Source organism: Lampetra planeri, chromosome 68 (assembly GCF_965212315.1).
Source record: "Lampetra planeri chromosome 68, kcLamPlan1.2.h2, whole genome shotgun sequence".
Taxonomy (NCBI): Eukaryota; Metazoa; Chordata; class Hyperoartia; order Petromyzontiformes; family Petromyzontidae; genus Lampetra; species Lampetra planeri.
The window spans coordinates 1,566,412-1,588,454 of NC_136173.1; the positions used below are offsets into that span (position 1 = coordinate 1,566,412).

A 22,043-nucleotide genomic window follows, 5' to 3' on the forward strand; every position below is an offset into this window, starting at 1 on the left:
TGCCGTCATTTTCCAATACTTCATATGTAAAGAGATTAGGGATTAATAAAGTACAACCATAACCACAATCATATAAACATAAATCTATTTTATAGCAATATATGGGGGGGGGGGGGCATTTTTAGCATATTTGAATATTGGGGGGGGGGGTGTGCCCCCCCCCCCATATATATTATAATTACGGCCTTGGAGTGTAGGCATACCAGCCTGTGTTTCTAACCAGCGCAGATGTTCCATTTAGAGGGTTCCACGTTTCACATGCCTAGAGAAGGCAGGGCATGACTGTGGCCGAGAAGACCCGAAGCTTCATGCGGAGCGACAGACCAGGTAGCTTCCACACAGCATTGCACAGCTGATGAAAAGATAATGCCGCCCGACTGATTCAGACCACCCACACACTGTTCAAACATATGCAGTGTAGACGTATTGTGTACACACAGAACGTACACACACACAGTCTGCACATACAGTGTATACACAAACACACTTTAACAAGAACGACCGCCATTCGCCACTAAGTGGCGGTGAGGTCACCACGGCGCTTGTGCCAGGTTGTATGCACGTTAAGGCCACGTGAAGTGTTGAACGCCCGCCGTCAGGTCACAGGCCAGACTCAGGTGCCATGGGTCGACTGAGATGACTGGCCGATGCACCACCTATGACACCTACTGTGCCAACAGTGTACACACACAGTGTATACACACACACAATAATGTTCACGTTGTTGTCGTTGAGCTCACGCACCCAAGGGGTCAATGTTCAAGAGAGGGAGCAATGGAATAGGAATCTTAATAAACTGAACTCGTTCGTTGACGTCACCACTGCATTACCTCATCAGTGAGACGCGAGGGGGAGGTGTACCCCGCTAGTGACGTCATGTCATCTCGTGCTGCCGCGTGACGTCACGAGATACCAGAAAGCTGCCGATTCGCGCGCGCGCTCACTGCGATCCGAGGTGAGAAGTTCACATCGTGGTGGTTGTTGTTGTTTACCTAGGTAGAGCCTCGCTCCTCTCTCTCATAGGGACATCAATTGAGTAGCAGCGAGTATGGAATCGATGTCCAAGTTGGAACATTACAACGCGGGGCCTAGCCATGCGGGGCCTTGCCTCCTGCCGTCGCCTGATTGCATTTGCTTTAATTCTCTGCTTAAGTTGAATTTGTCTTAACCTGGCTCACTACTTTAAACTTTGTTTCCTTTAAATGTTTATACAGTTTTTTTGTATTTTACCAGGCCAATCCCACTTGAGCTATACCGCTCTTTTTCAGAAGCAACCTGCCCACAACAAAGTGGCTTATCAACGTGTGGAAATGTATGTCGGTCAAATACTTTAAACGCGTGGTGATGTTGCCTCTAAATGTGGAGGGAAAAAACGGAGGATCCGGAAGAAATTCCACGCGACCACGGGGAAAGAGACGCGCAAACTCCAAATATATATCCGTAATACAGGTTTGTGTTAGATCGCGTAAATATATAAAGGTGTCGTTAAACCCGCCACCACCCGACACAGCCAACTCGTAAGGGTTGTCACATGAATAGAACGTGGCCAATTCGTCACTAGTACAGCACACCGGTTGTGTGTTGGAGAGCCAAGCCACAACATTTACCATCAGAATACGGCGTTCGCCAGTAATTACAACCAGCTTCATCAGGCGACAGCGAAATGTTGTGGCTTGGCTCTGTGGGAATATAAATCATGTCGCTGGGTTCATAGCGCAGCACGCTAACCATTGCACTACCGCTCCCCACTCATGCACAAGCATTATCATCGAAAGTATAGTATTCAGTAATAACTAAGTTACCCGGCTTCGCACAGGTCTCAGTAATCAAACATTAAGAGTAATGTCTTGCAATGCTGGCTTTATTAGAATGATTTAAGTATGTCAATGAAGTCTGTAAATGTGTGTATATTGCCACGGGTTATTGGTTGTGTTATACAATCGTAGGGCTTGTTTGTTCATAATGAGGACAGCTTTTAAATTCGTTGCACTTGGAGAGCTTAAGGATAGACAATGTTGGATGTTTTGCCATCTGGTGGGTTTAATCGAATGAAGCTTCAATTTTGGCATACATGTCGACAGCAGTTTGGCGAGGTGGGAAATTGTAGCCATCATCACGTATTTAAGGCCTCGACACAGGCGTAGTTTCTTTTTGTGCCTATGTTTGCTCTCTCTCTATGTATCTCTGTGATATCTGTCTGCTTATATGTCTGTCTATGTTTCTGGTTCTGTGTTTAATCTCTCTCTCAAATTTAGCATTCTCAGGAAGAACGTAATCAACCAGATAGGGTGTTGACTGTTATGTTATCCGACTCTCTGTTGTATTACATTACATTTCTAAGTATACTAGATTTGTGTTTCTATTTAATTTATACCTGATGATGATTACTTGTGTTGCAATCGAAACGTCGTATGCTAGTATTTAATTTAATTTATTATTTTATCTTTATACGTGACTTTACCGAAAGAACCAAAGAATAATTCCTGCAGTCACGAAAGCTCCAAATTAAGTTTGAACCACTTCTACGGGGAAGTTTAAAGTTTGTTTTTTCTCTCTCTCTCTCTCTGGGTTTTTTCGTTGTCTCTCTCTGCTTGTGTATCGGTCTTCGTGACTGTGTTTTTTCAAATTTCACACTTAACTTCTAATTTAGCAATCTCTGAAGAACGTAATCAACCAGGCTATGCGTTAATTGTGTGTTGACCGACCCTCTGTGTTGCATTGCATTACATTTCTAAATTTTTGCTAGGTTAGTTAATTTAGTGTGTCTCTCTCCCTGCCTCCTAATTTTTTCAAGCTTTCGTACCGTACCACTCATCGTGCTACTCATTGACATGCTAATTTCTCTAACCCCTCTCTCTCCGCCCCTGCCCCCCTCTCTCAAGCTTTTTACACCTTGCCACTCACCGTTTCCACTCATGGACATGCTAATTTCTCTAACCCCTCCCTCTCTCCCCGCCCCCCCCTTTCTCTATTTAAGGCCTCGACACAGGCGTAGTTTCTTTTTGTGCCTATGTTTGCTCTCTCTCTATGTATCTCTGTGATATCTGTCTGCTTATGTCTGTCTATGTTTCTGGTTCTGTGTTTAATCTCTCTCTCAAATTTAGCATTCTCAGGAAGAACGTAATCAACCAGATAGGGTGTTGACTGTTATGTTATCCGACTCTCTGTTGTATTACATTACATTTCTACGTATACTAGATTTGTGTTTCTATTTAATTTATACCTGATGATGATTGCTTGTGTTGCAATCGAAACGTCATATGCTAGTATTTAATTTATTATTTTATCTTTATACGTGACTTTACCGAAAGAACCAAAGAATAATTCCTGCAGTCACGAAAGCTCCAAATTAAGTTTGAACCACTTCTACGGGGAAGTTTAAAGTTTGTTTTTTCTCTCTCTCTGGGTTTTTTCATTGTCTCTCTCTGCTTGTGTATCGGTCTTCGTGACTGTGTTTTTTCAAATTTCACACTTAACTTCTAATTTAGCAATCTTTGAAGAACGTAATCAACCAGGCTATGCGTTAATTGTGTGTTGACCGACCCTCTGTGTTGCATTGCATTACATTTCTAAATTTTTGCTAGGTTAGTTAATTTAGTGTGTCTCTCTCCCTGCCTCCTAATTTTTTCAAGCTTTCGTACCGTACCACTCATCGTGCTACTCATTGACATGCTAATTTCTCTAACCCCTCTCTCTCCGCCCCTGCCCCCCTCTCTCAAGCTTTTTACACCTTGCCACTCACCGTTTCCACTCATGGACATGCTAATTCCACTAACCCCTCCCTCTCTCCCCGCCCCCCCTTTCTCTATTTAAGGCCTCGACACAGGCGTAGTTTCTTTTTGTGCCTATGTTTGCTCTCTCTCTATGTATCTCTGTGATATCTGTCTGCTTATACGTCTGTCTATGTTTCTGGTTCTGTGTTTAATCTCTCTCTCAAATTTAGCATTCTCAGGAAGAACGTAATCAACCAGATAGGGTGTTGACTGTTATGTTATCCGACTCTCTGTTGTATTACATTACATTTCTAAGTATACTAGATTTGTGTTTCTATTTAATTTATACCTGATGATGATTGCTTGTGTTGCAATCAAAACGTCGTATGCTAGTATTTAATTTAATTCATTATTTATCTTTATACGGCACGTGACTTTACCGAAAGAACCAAAGAATAATTCCTGCAGTCACGAAAGCTCCAAATTAAGTTTGAACCACTTCTACGGGGAAGTTTAAAGTTTGTTTTTTCTCTCTCTCTCTGGGTTTTTTCGTTGTCTCTCTCTGCTTGTGTATCGGTCTTCATGACTGTGTTTTTCGAAATTTCACACTTAACTTCTAATTTAGCAATCTTTGGAAGAACGTAATCAACCAGGCTATGCGTTAATTGTGTGTTGACCGACCCTCTGTGTTGCATTGCATTACATTTCTAAATTTTTGCTAGGTTAGTTAATTTAGTGTGTCTCTCTCCCTGCCTCCTAATTTTTTCAAGCTTTCGTACCGTACCACTCATCGTGCTACTCATTGACATGCTAATTTCTCTAACCCCTCTCTCTCCGCCCCTGCCCCCCTCTCTCAAGCTTTTTACACCTTGCCACTCACCGTTTCCACTCATGGACATGCTAATTCCTCTAACCCCTCCCTCTCTCCCCGCCCCCCCCCCTTTCTCTATTTAAGGCCTCGACACAGAGGTGTAGTTTCTTTTTGTGCCTATGTTTGCTCTCTCTCTATGTATCTCTGTGATATCTGTCTGCTTATGTCTGTCTATGTTTCTGGTTCTGTGTTTAATCTCTCTCTCAAATTTAGCATTCTCAGGAAGAACGTAATCAACCAGATAGGGTGTTGACTGTTATGTTATCCGACTCTCTGTTGTATTACATTACATTTCTAATTATACTAGATTTGTGTTTCTATTTAATTTATACCTGATGATGATTACTTGTGTTGCAATCGAAACGTCGTATGCTAGTATTTAATTTAATTTATTATTTTATCTTTATACGTGACTTTACCGAAAGAACCAAAGAATAATTCCTGCAGTCACGAAAGCTCTAAATTAAGTTTGAACCACTTCTACGGGGAAGTTTAAAGTTTGTTTTTTCTCTCTCTCTCTCTGGGTTTTTTCGTTGTCTCTCTCTGCTTGTGTATCGGTCTTCGTGACTGTGTTTTTTCAAATTTCACACTTAACTTCTAATTTAGCAATCTTTGAAGAACGTAATCAACCAGGCTATGCGTTAATTGTGTGTTGACCGACCCTCTGTGTTGCATTGCATTAGATTTCTAAATTTTTGCTAGGTTAGTTAATTTAGTGTGTCTCTCTCCCTGCCTCCTAATTTTTTCAAGCTTTCGTACCGTACCACTCATCGTGCTACTCATTGACATTCTAATTTCTCTAACCCCTCTCTCTCCGCCCCTGCCCCCCTCTCTCAAGCTTTTTACACCTTGCCACTCACCGTTTCCACTCATGGACATGCTAATTCCTCAAACCCCTCCCTCTCTCCCCGCCCCCCCTTTCTCTATTTAAGGCCTCGACACAGAGGCGTAGTTTCTTTTTGTGCCTATGTTTGCTCTCTCTCTATGTATCTCTGTGATATCTGTCTGCTTATGTCTGTCTATGTTTCTGGTTCTGTGTTTAATCTCTCTCTCGAATTTAGCATTCTCAGGAAGAACGTAATCAACCAGATAGGGTGTTGACTGTTATGTTATCCGACTCTCTGTTGTATTACATTACATTTCTACGTATACTAGATTTGTGTTTCTATTTAATTTATACCTGATGATGATTGCTTGTGTTGCAATCGAAACGTCATATGCTAGTATTTAATTTAATTTATTATTTTATCTTTATACGTGACTTTACCGAAAGAACCAAAGAATAATTCCTGCAGTCACGAAAGCTCCAAATTAAGTTTGAACCACTTCTACGGGGAAGTTTAAAGTTTGTTTTTTCTCTCTCTCTGGGTTTTTTCGTTGTCTCTCTCTGCTTGTGTGTCGGTCTTCGTGACTGTGTTTTTTCAAATTTCACACTTAACTTCTAATTTAGCAATCTTTGAAGAACGTAATCAACCAGGCTATGCATTAATTGTGTGTTGACCGACCCTCTGTGTTGCATTGCATTACATTTCTAAATTTTTGCTAGGCTAGTTAATTTAGCGTGTCTCTCTCCCTGCCTCCTAATTTTTTCAAGCTTTCGTACCGTACCACTCATCGTGCTACTCATTGACATGCTAATTTCTCTAACCCCTCTCTCTCCGCCCCTGCCCCCCTCTCTCAAGCTTTTTACACCTTGCCACTCACCGTTTCCACTCATGGACATGCTAATTCCTCTAACCCCTCCCTCTCTCCCCGCCCCCGCCCCCCCTTTCTCTATTTAAGGCCTCGACACAGAGGCGTAGTTTCTTTTTGTGCTTATGTTTGCTCTCTCTCTATGTATCTCTGTGATATCTGTCTGCTTATGTCTGTCTATGTTTCTGGTTCTGTGTTTAATCTCTCTCAAATTTAGCATCCTCAGGAAGAACGTAATCAACCAGATAGGGTGTTGACTGTTATGTTATCCGACTCTCTGTTGTATTACATTAAATTTCTAAGTATACTAGATTCGTGTTTCTATTTAATTCATACCTGATGATGATTGCTTGTGTTGCAATCGAAACGTCGTATGCTAGTATTTAATTTAATGTATTATTTTATCTTTATACAGTACGTGACTTTACCGAAAGAACCAAAGAATAATTCCTGCAGTCACGAAAGCTCAAAATTAAGTTTGAACCACTTCTACGGGGAAGTTTAAAGTTTGTTTTTTCTCTCTCTCTGGGTTTTTTCATTGTCTCTCTCTGCTTGTGTATCGGTCTTCGTGACTGTGTTTTTTCAAATTTCACACTTAACTTCTAATTTAGCAATCTTTGAAGAACGTAATCAACCAGGCTATGCGTTAATTGTGTGTTGACCGACCCTCTGTGTTGCATTGCATTACATTTCTAAATTTTTGCTAGGTTAGTTAATTTAGTGTGTCTCTCTCCCTGCCTCCTAATTTTTTCAAGCTTTCGTACCATACCACTCATCGTGCTACTCATTGACATGCTAATTTCTCTAACCCCTCTCTCTCTGCCCCTGCCCCCCTCTCTCAAGCTTTTTACACCTTGCCACTCACCGTTTCCACTCATGGACATGCTAATTTCTCTAACCCCTCCCTCTGTCCCCGCCCCCCCTTTCTCTATTTAAGGCCTCGACACAGGCGTAGTTTCTTTTTGTGCCTATGTTTGCTCTCTCTCTATGTATCTCTGTGATATCTGTCTGCTTATACGTCTGTCTATGTTTCTGGTTCTGTGTTTAATCTCTCTCTCAAATTTAGCATTCTCAGGAAGAACGTAATCAACCAGATAGGGTGTTGACTGTTATGTTATCCGACTCTCTGTTGTATTACATTACATTTCTAAGTATACTAGATTTGTGTTTCTATTTAATTTATACCTGATGATGATTGCTTGTGTTGCAATCAAAACGTCGTATGCTAGTATTTAATTTAATTCATTATTTTATCTTTATACGGCACGTGACTTTACCGAAAGAACCAAAGAATAATTCCTGCAGTCACGAAAGCTCCAAATTAAGTTTGAACCACTTCTACGGGGAAGTTTAAAGTTTGTTTTCTCTCTCTCTCTGGGTTTTTTCGTTGTCTCTCTCTGCTTGTGTATCGGTCTTCGTGACTGTGTTTTTTCAAATTTCACACTTAGCTTCTAATTTAGCAATCTTTGAAGAACGTAATCAACCAGGCTATGCGTTCATTGTGTGTTGACCGACCCTCTGTGTTGCATTGCATTACATTTCGAAATTTTTGCTAGGTTAGTTAATTTAGTGTGTCTCTCTCCCTGCCTTCTAATTTTTTCAAGCTTTCGTGTACCGTACCACTCATCGTGCTACTCATTGACATGCTAATTTCTCTAACCCCTCTCTCTCCGCCCCTGCCCCCCTCTCTCAAGCTTTTTACACCTTGCCACTTACCGTTTCCACTCATGGACATGCTAATTCCTCTAACCCCTCCCTCTCTCCCCGCCCCCGCCCCCCCTTTCTCTATTTAAGGCCTCGACACAGAGGCGTAGTTTCTTTTTGTGCCTATGTTTGCTCTCTCTCTATGTATCTCTGTGATATCTGTCTGCTTATATGTCTGTCTATGTTTCTGGTTCTGTGTTTAATCTCTCTCTCAAACTTAGCATTCTCAGGAAGAACGTAATCAACCAGATAGGGTGTTGACTGTTATGTTATCCGACTCTCTGTTGTATTACTTTACATTTCTAAGTATACTAGATTTGTGTTTCTATTTAATTTATACCTGATGATGATTGCTTGTGTTGCAATCGAAACGTCGTATGCTAGTATTTAATTACATTTATTATTTTATCTTTATACGTGACTTTACCGAAAGAACCAAAGAATAATTCCTGCAGTCACGAAAGCTCCAAATTAAGTTTGAACCACTTCTACGGGGAAGTTTAAAGTTTGTTTTTTCTCTCCCTCTGGGTTTTTTAGTTGTCTCTCTCTGCTTGTGTATCGGTCTTCGTGACTGTGTTTTTTCAAATTTCACACTTAACTTCTAATTTAGCAATCTTTGGAAGAACGTAATCAACCAGGCTATGCGTTAATTGTGTGTTGACCGACCCTCTGTGTTGCATTGCATTACATTTTGAAATTTTTGCTAGGTTAGTTAATTTAGTGTGTCTCTCTCCCTGCCTCCTAATTTTTTCAAGCTTTCGTACCGTACCACTCATCGTGCTACTCATTGACATGCTAATTTATCTAACCCCCCTCTCTCCGCCCCTGCCCCCCTCTCTCAAGCTTTTTACACCTTGCCACTCACCGTTTCCACTCATGGACATGCTAATTCCTCTAACCCCTCCCTCTCTCCCCTCCCCCGCCCCCCGTTTCTCTATTTAAGGCCTCGACACAGAGGCGTAGTTTCTTTTTGTGCCTATGTTTGCTCTCTCTCTATGTATCTCTGTGATATCTGTCTGCTTGTATGTCTGTCTATGTTTCTGGTTCTGTGTTTAATCTTTCTCTCAAATTTAGCATTCTCAGGAAGAACGTAATCAACCAGATAGGGTGTTGACTGTTATGTTATCCGACTCTGTTGTATTACATTACATTTCTAAGTATACTAGATTTGTGTTTCTATTTAATTTATACCTGATGATGATTGCTTGTGTTGTAATCGAAACGTCGTATGCTGGTATTTAATTTAATTTATTATTTTATCTTTATATGTGACTTTACCGAAAGAACCAAAGCATAATTCCTGCAGTCACGAAAGCTCCAAATTAAGTTTGAACCACTTCTACGGGGAAGTTTAAAGTTTGTTTTTTCTCTCTCTCTCTCTGGGTTTTTTCATTGTCTCTCTCTGCTTGTGTGTAGGGGTGTTACGGAGGGGCTGTATACATAGGATCACACGGGAAAAAAACACAGTGGGCGGGGCTTCGTGAGTGCACGGGGAGTTGCTCTCAACGACGTCCGCACCGGGCAGCCTGGGGGGCTGGCCCCACCCCTCAGCGGGGGGTTTTTGGTATAAAAGGGGATGAGCCGGAGAGCTGGGGGAACAATGTAAAAGCTAAACCAGTGAAGACCGAAGATCGTCTAGCTAGAGCCCTGGACTCCCCTGGGTCGCCGCCCTTATCAGGGCCGCGCAGGACCGAGCCAGCGGCGTGGTCCCGAGAACCAGAGCTAGTGCTCTGGGACTCCGGGTACCGTAGCCCGACTTACCAGTGTCGGGCCAGACAGCCTCCCCTAGCCCGTTAGTGGAGGACTAGGAGGTAGGTCAGAGATAGCTAGCAGTGTATTCCCAGCTAGCCGGGTGAGGGGGCCGATACCCCCTCCAGTGTTGTATGTTCACGGTTGTGACAACTGTTGCGAAATAAATACGTGTGCCTCAACCCCGGCGTCCTATAGTCCTCAACGATATTACATCTGGTGACAGAAGTGAACGACCACGAACATGGACACGCGCCGGACAGCTCGAGCCGGGGTACCGGAGGCGGAGGACACCGCTGAAATTGTGGAGCCCGAGACGGCTGAAGAAGGCATCGAGCAGCCGGGGCCGGACGCATCCTTACCGCAGCATCGGGATGAAGGGGAGCCGTCAACAGAAGGACTGAGGCTGGCTCACGCGAGACTGGCGGAGCTGCTGTACGCTGCTGCCGCCACGCTCGAACACATCACACGGCTGGGGGCTGGTGGACCGCCACGGGGCGAGGACAGCCGACGACCGGTGCGCCTTCCCGCCATTTCAACGGAGCCCAACTTCGAATCTCCCGCCATCGCCGCAGCAGCTGCTGAGGGCGTGGCCGGCCTGAACCTCGGGTCCGACATCGGCCGCACAGGGGCTGCCGCGTCATCACCAGCGGACAGAGCGTCACCACTGGTGCCGAAGCTCTCTGCGCGCTGCCGGCGCTCCTCGACAGCGACGCCCTCGCCGCTCTTACATCGGCGCCGAAGAACAAACGCTCCACGCTACAGATGGCGCTGCAGTTGCTGGCTGCGGTCTACGGACCATCGTCGGAATGCAGGCAGCTCTTTTATGATCGCCAGCGGGGTGCAAAGGAGTCGCCCCTGGCGTACCGTACGAGTCTCCTGGCGCTGGCGAAGACGGCCTTCCCACGAATGGACGACAAAGGCGTGGACGCGATGGTAACGGAAAAGATCCTCCTGCTGGCGGACGACCTGGACATCGCCGTCGTTGCACAGGACGACACAGAAATGGGTTCCCTCCAGGCAGCGCGGCTCCTCCACGCCAACCTACTGTCGCAGCGACGGAAGGCCAGCAGGGCAGCGGTCGGGCGTACTGTGGCTGCAGCCACCCTCCCGGCGGAAGAAGTTTGCGCCATCGACCATCGACTGCAGCAGAGGGCGGGAGTACGGGCGGGCCGGGACGGATCGAGCTGCTCCGACCATCCGTCGTCGCCGCCTGCGCTCCCGCGCTGTTACAACTGCGGCATCTGGGGCCATGTCGCCTCGAGGTGCCGCTCTCCTCGGCAGCGCGGGACGACGCCTCGACAGGACGCCGGCCCTCCTCCCAAGCTCCATCAACATAACCCGGCGAGTCGCGGCACCCCTCATGTTTGGCCCACGCACACACCCGTCACACACTCGCAGACCGCAACGGACGGGGGGCCGACATTGCGCACCGTCGCGCCAACACGCACCACTATGGGGACTCAGATCGAACCCAGGCAGTGGTCCGTGTTGGCCCATCGCGTTGTGGCTGCATCGTCAGGGTCGTCAGCCGTGGTGGGGCACATTGACGGGGTTGAGGTGCGCATCCTGGTCGATACAGGAGCATCGGCGACCATCATTTCGGAACTAATTTACAATATTCTCCCTGTCCAGAGCCGTCCTTTACTGCCGGTTAACGTCCCATTCTATGCTGCTAACGGGGGCTCACTTGGCATCATTGGACAGATTCGAGCACAAATTTTTATCGGTGATATCAAATTGTCCGGCCCGATTTTTGTTTCCTCCTCGCTGGCGGTTCCGTGCCTGCTGGGGACGGACCAGACCATCATAAAAGGGGACGGGGACCCTTTCATCGCGGTCCTCAATGTGGGGTCGCAGACAGTGGTGGTTCCTCAAGGGACCGTGCTTGCTCACGCAACGCCGGTGCCCTGTGAGGAACCTGTCGCGAATCACGTAGGCACTGTCCCTCTGCCGCATCCACATTCGGACACCGATGAAGGGTGGCTCGAGGCGCTTTGTGCGGGATCGACGGACCTGTCGGATTTAGAGCGTCAAAAGCTTAGGACACTGCTGCGTGAATTTTCCGACGTTTTCAGTCAGAACAAATTCGATTTGGGCTGTACCCATCTGCTGCATCACCATATTTATACAGGTGACAGCGCGCCAATACGCCAAAATCCTTTTCGGTTAAGTCCCGCCGAAAAGGACCATGTCAAATCGGCTGTTGATGACATGTTAGCCGCCGACATCATTTCTCCCTCTACCAGCCCGTGGGGAGTGCCGATCGTCCTGGTTAAGAAACAGGATGGCTCGTTGCGGTTTTGCGTCGATTTTCGCCGCCTCAACAAAATTTCTGTTGCCGACGCATACCCGCTCCCACGGATTGACGAATCGCTGGACGCCTTGGCGGGAGCGCGATTCTTCTCCACATTGGATTTGCTTTCGGGATTCTGGCAGCTTCCTCTGGACGATGATTCTAAGCCTAAAACTGCATTCCGTACACCGCACGGTCTCTTCCAATTCAACCGGTTGCCGATGGGACTCCACTCGGCGCCGGCGACTTTCCAGCGATTGATGGAATTGGTTTTGGCTGGATTGCAATGGGACTCGTGCTTAATTTATTTGGATGACGTTATCGTCTTTAGCAGAACATTTGATGAGCATCTCCAGAGGTTGCGGGCAGTTTTCCTCAAAATGCGGGCTGCTAATTTGAAATTTAAACCCCAAAAATGTCATCTGTTACGCGAATCTGTGCGTTATTTGGGACACATCGTTGGACGCTCAGGTATTGCTACCGATCCCGTCAAAACGCAGTGCGTCAGCTCCTGGCCGACTCCCACCTCTGTGGGAGAGGTCAGGAGTTTCATTGGATTCGCGTCGTATTACCGACGCTTTGTCGCGGATTTTGCGACAATTGCAAAGCCCCTACACGCTTTGACGTCAAAGGGGGTCCGCTTTCATTGGGGACAGGAGGAGGAGGCTGCTTTCCGCTCCCTTCAGGATGCTCTGGTTAAAGCTCCTCCCTTGGTTTACCCCGATTTTTCTAAACCCTTTGTGCTCGACACCGATGCGAGCAACACGGGTATTGGGGGCGTGCTTTCCCAGGTGGTTGACGGCGTGGAACGGGTAGTCGCGTACGGTAGTCGGGTGTTGTCTCCAGCGGAGCAAAGATATTGTGTCACCCGTCGGGAACTGTTGGCAATTGTCTATTTCATCCAACAGTACTGCCCATATCTGTACGGTCAGCGTTTCACCGTCCGTACAGATCATGCGGCACTACAGTACGCCCTGCGAGTTCAACAACCATCGGGACAATTGTCTCGATGGTTGGAGGTTCTCCAGGACTTTGATTTTGAAACCACGTACCGTAAGGGCGTTCGCCACACCAATGCGGACGCTCTGTCGCGCATGCCAACCGCCCCCGAATGCGCATGCCTCCTGGGGTCGGATCGTTGCAGGCATCCGGGTGAAATATCTGTTCCGGTCCTGGCGGCCGCCGACGACGCAGCGTCAATGACGAATTCGATCGCTCAACAGGGATCAGATTCCCTGTTGGGGTTGCCTGTCACTGAATGGGGGCGCCTACAGATGGAGGATACCTCCCTCCTCGCGTTGCGTCGTCGCGTCGGGGATGCTGGGCGGGGGAGGGGTGATGCCGACGCATGGGAAATGGTCACGGGTCTGCTGATGCATTGGGACGGGAAATCCCATCGACACCGGCTGGTGGTCCCTTCTGGGTTACGGGGTAAGGTGGTGTGGGCCGCTCATGAGCGCCTCCTCCACCTGGGGACCCAAAAGACCCTCGCCTTGCTCCAGCTTGATTTTTTTTGGCCGGGCATGACAAGGGATGTCGCAGATCTGTTGGGGTCATGCCCTCGGTGTGCGCAACGGAAACCACCAGCACGGGAGTCTAACCCGCCTTTGCAGTCTATTAGAGTCTCCAGAGTCAACGAACTTGTCGCGCTGGATATTCTGGGCCCATTCCCCGCCACCCCCAGGGACAATAGATATTTGTTGACCGGGGTGGAGTACTTTACGCGCTGGCCTATGGCCTGGCCCCTGGCCAACCAGTCGGCGGCAGCCATCATGGAGGCCTTTGTCCAGGGATACGTCCTGGACAAAGGTGCTCCCGAGCGGCTGCTGACCGACCAGGGCAAAATTTTTTCCGGCAAACTGCTCCAACAAGTCTGTGAGCTCCTGGGCACGAAAAAGATTCGTACCTCTCCCTATCACCCGCAAACTGACGGAATGGTCGAGCGTCTGCACCGAACCATCACGTCCATGTTGTCACAGCAGGTTTCGGACTCACAGACCGATTGGGACCTGCAAATTCAAGGGGTCCTGGCAGCATACAGATTGGCCCCCCATGCGGCAACGGGATTTTCCCCCTTCTTCCTCATGTATGGCCGCGAACCTGACCCACCTGTTCGGGCCCAGCTGCAGATCCCCGCGCCGCAGGGTAAAACTAAATTGGCCGACCATGTTAAATTTAACCTTGCGAAATTAACAGAGGCACGGGATGCTGCCATGCAAAATTCAGACCTACGTCAGAAAGCTAATGAGCGGCTCAGACTGGGTCGCGCGCACGTGCTACAGTGGAAGCCGGGGGACAAGGCATGGCTGCATTGTCCCCAGGTACCACTCGCGACCTCCTCTAAACTGGTGCGGCCGTGGCGGGGCCCCGTCGAGGTGGTTGAGGTTTTGCGGCCTCAGTGCGTACGCATCAAATGGGGGAAGCGCCGGTGGTTTGTGCACCCCTCCAGATTGAAACTCTTCGTTGCGGTGCGAAGTCCCACTCCACACACGCGTGGCCAAACATGTGGGGGGTCGACCGACTCAAAGGGTCCGTCTCCGCTGCTCTCGCCTGACGTGTTGCCGGCTGTCCCGCCCCCAGGTGCACCAGGAATGACGGGCTCACGCCCGACAACCCCTACGGGGGATGCCGAGGGTCTCGCGACATCGAGAGGAGACTCACTCGGAAATGGACAGTTGCCACCCGACGGCCCGCCATCCGGGGTTGCCCCGTGTGACGGGCCTGCTGCGAGGACGCGCGCAAGAATGCGCAGACTCTTGTGATGCACAAAAAGAAAAAAAGAAAAATTTGTTATTTTTCACATGTTATGTTCACTGTGTGCTGCGTCGGTGGTGTGTTCCTGGCACATTGGATTGTACGTATGTTGTGTTCACTGTGTGTTGTGTGTGTGCTGGGGTTCCCTGCAAATTGTATATACGTTGGTTTTACGAAATTCGTATTTATTCGGGGGTGGGGTGCGTCGGGTTATTTTCCCTTCTTGCTTTTCTGGTTCTTGTTGTTGTTCTCGTTCGCGTTATTGTTGAAAAAATTGTGAGGCACACGCGGGGTCGAGGGGTAAATAAACTTTTATTGTCATGGTTGCAGCCGGGACGGCTGCGAGCTGTACAGGGGGGGGTGATGTAGGGGTGTTACGGAGGGGCTGTATACATAGGATCACACGGGAAACAAACACAGTGGGCGGGGCTTCGTGAGTGCACGGGGAGGTGCTCTCAACGACGTCCGCACCGGGCAGCCTGGGGGGCTGGCCCCACCCCTCAGCGGGGGGTTTTTGGTATAAAAGGGGATGAGCCGGAGAGCTGGGGGAACAATGTAAAAGCTAAACCAGTGAAGACCGAAGATCGTCTAGCTAGAGCCCTGGACTCCCCTGGGTCGCCGCCCTTGTCAGGGCCGCGCAGGAACGAGCCAGCGGCGTGGTCCCGAGAACCAGAGCTAGTGCTCTGGGACTCCGGGTACCGTAGCCCGACTTACCAGTCTCGGGCCAGACAGCCTCCCCTAGCCCGTTAGTGGAGGACTAGGAGGTAGGTCAGAGATAGCTAGCAGTGTATTCCCAGCTAGCCGGGTGAGGGGGCCGATACCCCCTCCAGTGTTGTATGTCCACGGTTGTGACAACTGTTGCGAAATAAATACGTGTGCCTCAACCCCGGCGTCCAAGAGTCCTCAACGATATTACATGTGTATCGGTCTTCGTGACTGTGTTTTTTCAAATTTCACACTTAACTTCTAATTTAGCAATCTTTGGAAGAACATAATCAACCAGGCTATGCGTTAAATTGTGTGTTGACCGACCCTCTTGGTTGCATTGCATTACATTTCGAAATTTTTGCTAGGTTAGTTAATTTAGTGTGTCTCTCTCCCTGCCTCCTAATTTTTTCAAGCATTCATACCGTACCACTCATCGTGCTACTCATTGACATGCTGATTTATCTTACCCCCCTCTCTCCGCCCCTGCCCCCCTCTCTCAAGCTTTTTACACCTTGCCACTCACCGTTTCCACTCATGGATATGCTAATTTCTCTAACCCCTCCCTCTCTCCCCGCCCCCCCTTTCTCTATTTAAGGCCTCGACACAGAGGCGTAGTTTCTTTTTGTGCCTATGTTTGCTCTCTCTCTATGTATCTCTGTGATATCTGTCTGCTTATATGTCTGTCTATGTTTCTGGTTCTGTGTTTAATCTCTCTCTTAAATTTAGCATTCTCAGGAAGAACGTAATCAACCAGATAGGGTGTTGACTGTTATGTTATCCGACTCTCTGTTGTATTACATTACATTTCTAAGTATACTAGATTTGTGTTTCTATTTAATTTATACCTGATGATGATTGCTTGTGTTGCAATCGAAACGTCGTATGCTAGTATTTAATTTATTATTTTATCTTTATACGTGACTTTACCGAAAGAACCAAAGAATAATTCCTGCAGTCACGAAAGCTCCAAATTAAATCTGAACACCTGTTTTGTTGCCAGAAAAAAAGGGGACAACCCTATTATCATGTGTGGAAGGTGTCTAGACTCTACAAAGCTGAGTGTCCATCGCCAAGGTCAAGTCCATATGAGACAAATTTAAGGCCACAACTTTGCCGTTACCCCATACACAATTCTAGTGGATGAGATCATTGATGAGGTAGAATCCGCAGTAAGATTCCTTTCACATGAGACAGAGATGACTACACACCTGGTTGCCAAAATAATTGAGAATAGGAAAGTACCAAAAGTAAATATTAGCTCGAACGCGGCATAAGCCTTAAGAGAGCTCCATTTAAATAAAGATCCTGACAGCTGATAAAGGCCGCACTACTTTAGTGATGTCACTAGCCGATTATGATAATAATATTAAAGATTTATTAGAGGAAAGTACATTAAAATTAAACAAGATCCAACTAATACTTTGGAACGTAAGACTACTGCAATCATTGCAAATTCATTAATCCCTTAGAATGAGCAATTCCTAATTAAGCCAAGGGCTTCAAAACCACCTAGACTGTATGGGCTACCAAAGATTCATAAAATCGACATCCCATTACGACCCATAGTACAATTGGCTCTGCCACATATAAATTAGCAAAATATATAAATAAACAAATACAGCCCTACATCGGTAGGACATCCTCATTCATAAGAAATTCAGAACATCTTGTAAATGTGATTAAATATATAAAACTTAACCCTAATGATATTTTGGTGAGTTTTGATGTGATTTCGATTTTCACTAAGGTTCCAGTGAGCAAGTCGCTTAAATTACTTGATACACTGGTAAAGAATACAGGTTTACCAAAAGATATTCCGAAACTCGCTGACCATTGTTTAAATAACACTTCTTATGGAGAAGCGATTTCTTTAAACAAAGGGAAGGAGCAGCAATGGGCTCTCCTTTATCACCTGCTATAGCAAATCTGTACATGGAAAACTTTGAAACAAGAGCACTTACCGAGCACATTAAAACCATCCTTTTGGTTGAGATATGTGGATGACACTTTGGTTGTCTAGCCACATGGTAAAGATACACTTAAAGATTTTCTAAACCATCTCAATGCACAAAACCCAGCCATCCAGTTCACCATGGAAATGGAGGTGAATTACACACTCCCGTTCCTGGATATTTAACTTGGACATGGCCTAAATGGTAAAATAACACACAGCGTTTACAGAAAGCAAACGCACACTGATGCCTATCTGAATGCAGATTCGCATCATCACCCAGCTCAGAAATCCTCTCTTATCAAGACGCTCATACATCGGGCTAAAACAGTGTCAGATTGTGAAAGTCTAGTGAGAGATTAAACATGTTAAAGAAGCACTAAGACAGAATGGGTACAATAATGCTCAAATTAACAGCACTAAATGCCAAATCACGATCGCAAAGCAACACTGCTGAAATCGATAAGATTGTTAAAACAATTAAAATACCATATATCTCAGGAGTAACTGACAAATTAGCCCGTGTTTTGCAAAAGCAAAACATTACAGTAATATTTGGTACAGTACATAAAATTCTAAAACTAGTAACTTGCACTAAAGACAAATTACCTAAATTATCAACAGAAGGTGTATATCGGATTACATGTTTATGTGGCAGATGCTATATTGGACAGACGGGGCGTAACATTAGTGTAAGACTAAAAGAACACCAAATAAATATTAAACTATCTCAAACACAACTGTCGGCAGTGGCATAACATGCTTGCCAACAGGGACACTCAATTGATTTTGATAACGTTGAAGTGTTGTGTAAAACTAATTGCTACTGGCACAAAATTAATTAAAAAATCCATTGAAATTGAGAGAAACAGAAATAACTTTAACCGCTCAGACAGTTACAGGCTTAGTGCAGCCTGGAAGCGTATTATTAAATAATACATATTACAATTCCTTATAGGGGAAACAAATACTAATTAACGGATTACTAACGTAGCATATAATTACAATAACACATTACAACTGATTACTAATCTACAACTCACATCGTAACAATCGCCTGATTACCCCCCCCCCCCCCCTCAAATCGTTGCACCTGATGAGTTAAATTATGACGTCACCCTGCTGCTGCTCTATTTAAGACCGGGAGCAAGAGCAGAGCCTCACCATTCTGGCGAATTGCCCGATGATGCTGGATGCAATTACCAGCGAAACGTCGTACTCAAAAATTTGAAATGTGCTTTCTCTCTTCAACACACCGGTGGGCTAAAGAAGTAAACTATTTGTCCTTTGAAAAACGTGACACATTTTTTGCTGATTGGCCGTGTCGAGTGGTGGAGGGTTACGACACATTTATAAATAACGCGATCTGACCCAAAAACCTATATTATGAATAATATTGGTTGCGAAAGCCTACGTGGCTTCACCGAAAGACCCAAAGAATATTAATTTATGCATTTTTTCAAAATACAAGTAGTATTATTTTCAACAACCTTTGCTATGTTAGCTGAATTTTTCTTAAATAAATATTCATTTCGTAGCTAGACAGCCTAAATTGTGTGCTTGGAGTTTTGGGTAAACATTCACTTTGAAGATACTCGGGCTTCCGGGCATGTTTCTGACAACTTGCCCTCATTGTGAGCCTTAACAGCCCATGTGATGAATTGGGGAATATTATGAATATATTAATACGTCTAGACGTGTAATTCACATGTGACTGTGTATGTATTCATTCCTCTGCCTTGATACTGACGTAGATGGTGTGGATATTTTTTTCTGTCTGCAGCTGACGCTTCCTCTGTCGCTTCCTCTGCAAAATTGGTCTGATGGAGCAAAGGCACTCGGCGCAGCTCGATGCAAAAAGGCAACAATGCGACCAGCGTGCATACAGCACGGATCATTCTGGACATTTGACAGAGCACCAGAGAACTCACACAGGAGAGAAACCCTTCAAGTGCACTGTGTGTGGGAAGGCGTTTTCACATTCATCTCCTCTTATAACACACCAGAGAACACACACGGGAGAGAAACCCTTCAAGTGCAGTGTGTGTGGGAAGGCGTTTGCACGTTCATCTGCTCTTGTAGAACACCAGAGAACTCACACAGGAGAGAAACCCTTCAAGTGCACTGTGTGCGGGAAGGCATTTTCATGGCCATCAGCTCTTCAGACTCACCAGAGATCACACACAGGAGAGAAACCTTTCAAGTGCAGTTTGTGTGAGAAGGCATTTTCAAGTTCATTTTATCTTAAAATGCACCAGAGAACACACACAGGAGAGAAACCCTTCAAGTGTAGTGTGTGTGGGAGGGAATTTTCAGTTTCATTTTATCTTAAAATGCACCAGAGAACACACACAGGAGAGAAACCCTTCAGGTGCACTCTGTGCGGGAAGGCGTTTGCACAGTCATCTACTCTTCAGACCCACCAGAGAACACACACGAGAGAGAAACCTTTCAAGTGCAGTGTGTGTGGGAAGGAATTTTCAGGTTCATCACAGCTTGAAAGACACCAGAGAACACACACAGGAGAGAAACCCTTCAAGTGCACTGCGTGTGAGAAGGCATTTGATTGGCCATCAGTTCTTCATAGACACCAGAGGACACACACGCATCAGAAGATCCCCAAGGAGTGTAGTCTGCAATCGACTTGTGAAAGTCAAAGTGCTGCAATGAGCCCATCCCTCCTGAAAAAAGAACCAGAAGTAAATTCCAGCTTGGACACTATGAAATGTATCAAGGTGAAATTTGAAGAGACGAAGGTGAAATGTGAAGAAGTGATGGTGACGAGCGAAGAAGTGAAGGTTAAATGTGAAGAAGTAATGGTGAAGAGTGAAGAAGTGACGATAAAATGTGAAAATGAAGATTCAACTCCAAAATCAGACCTTCACATCGATGGAGGCAACGTGAAGCAGGAGGAGAATTCTGACTGTGAAGCAGAGCATGGTAACTCCCAGCAGTTTGTGAAAGTGGAGGTGTGGGTGGATTTCTTAGACAATACAGTCAAATAGAGTCCATGTAGATGTGTAATCTTGAGACAATTAAGGCCTTTTAATGAAAAGAATGTGAAGTTGAACACTAAATTTCTAGGTTCAAACCTGCAAAGTAAGAGCGGCCAGTATTTGCGGACCTGGGGGTTGGGTAGATCTCTATCCAGGAGTCAGAGCCAATAAGCTCTCAAGCATTCACAATGTTTTCATAATAATATTAGCATTTATCTGGTGCTTGCTTAATTGCCTCAGCAACTCGGAGTTTTGTATCACATCTCATCACAAACACTTGAACAGCATGTTGTATATACAGGTAGTCCTCTACTTACGATAGAGATGCGTTAGGACGACCTCATCGTAAGTTAAAAATATCGTAAGTCGAAGATGGCCTAGCCTACCCAGGAGTCTTAAAGAATGGTGATAATTTAGCAAAACAGAGCAATTTACAGTACCGTACTGTATAAACTATATACTGTATGTTTTTATTAATTACAATACTATGCTTGGTTCTTTCGGTAAAGTCACGTAGAAGGGAAATAATAATAAAAGAACATAAATTGTATTTATTTTATTATTTCCCTTCTACGTGACTTTACCGAAAGAACCAAGAATATGAATCCCTGCAGTCACGAAAGCTTTAAATCGAAAAATAACAATACTGTATTGCACAGTAAAATGTTAAATAAAAAACAAGGTAAATTCTTAGCCTACCTATATGAACTGCAATTTCATAGAAAGTTTTTTCACGAAAAATCCTATCTGCTATAAACATTCCTTCGGAGTGGGCAGGTAGGAACTTGGTTGGACAGCGCATTCGTGCGATCCTTGTCACGCGGCGCAAGCTGCGTGGGGCGGCGCGTCACGTGGTGCTGAGCCCGCCCGAAGCGCTCCATGAAATACAAATCGAGGGCGTGGCTATGCACGACAGACAGACAAACGAATAATCCCTGGTGGGCAGTGTGGAACTGTTCCTACCTGTAAAACTTTTAACATGCATTGAACGTATGTATCGTATCATGGTAACCCTAAAATGAAATCGCTAAAGCTATGTATCATACATGTGTTGAGTAGTTCCGACGGACGTACTCGGAGACGGAGGTAAGTTAAGGGCTTTCGCCAGGGTTTATTAAAGCTGTTACAATATTACACAGGGTACACAACTCCCAGGGGCTAGGGGTGCTACTCTGAGTCCGGGTCCCTGCCGGCTAGCTCCGGTCTCTCTCTCGTGTCGGATCGTGGACTCTGCCGACTCCACCGACCAGAGAGAGAAGCACCTCTACGGCTACCACCGGCTTCTCCCCAGACTCCCTATTCGATCCCTCTCTCTATCCCTGGTTCCCTCTTCACCCTGTTTACTCTACCCGTTCCCACAGTGACCCCGCTTACGTCACGGGGTATCCCTTAAGTACCCTAGGAGACGTGACGTCATGTGCACTGTCCAGCGCGCGTGACCTCACGTCCCTTGACGTCATCGCACTGGACAGCGCACACGACGCCACTACTCTCTACTCCTCTACACATGCATTGAACGTATTGTAACGTATATTGTACTGTACTCGCCAAGATTCTGTCCGTCTGCATACTTGAACGATGTTCGGTTGTTGATGGCTACATTAACTTC

At 46.1% G+C, this 22,043-nt stretch overlaps 1 protein-coding gene across 16 annotated transcripts in view; it reads left to right on the forward strand.

The window, feature by feature from the left end:
- The first annotated feature begins 881 nt into the window (after nt 1-881).
- Nucleotides 882-22,043, forward strand: part of LOC144737358 (uncharacterized) — a 61,875-nt gene continuing 40,713 nt past the window's right edge. For 14 of the 16 annotated variants that reach the window (XR_013588954.1, XR_013588953.1, XR_013588948.1 and 11 more), the window contains exons 1-2: nt 882-955; nt 19,222-20,378. The gene's annotated coding sequence lies outside the window, so the exon portion shown is untranslated. Of the gene's footprint in view, nt 956-998; nt 1,450-19,221; nt 20,379-22,043 lie in introns of those variants that run through there. The other 2 variants (XR_013588949.1, XR_013588959.1) reach the window with 2 other exon arrangements.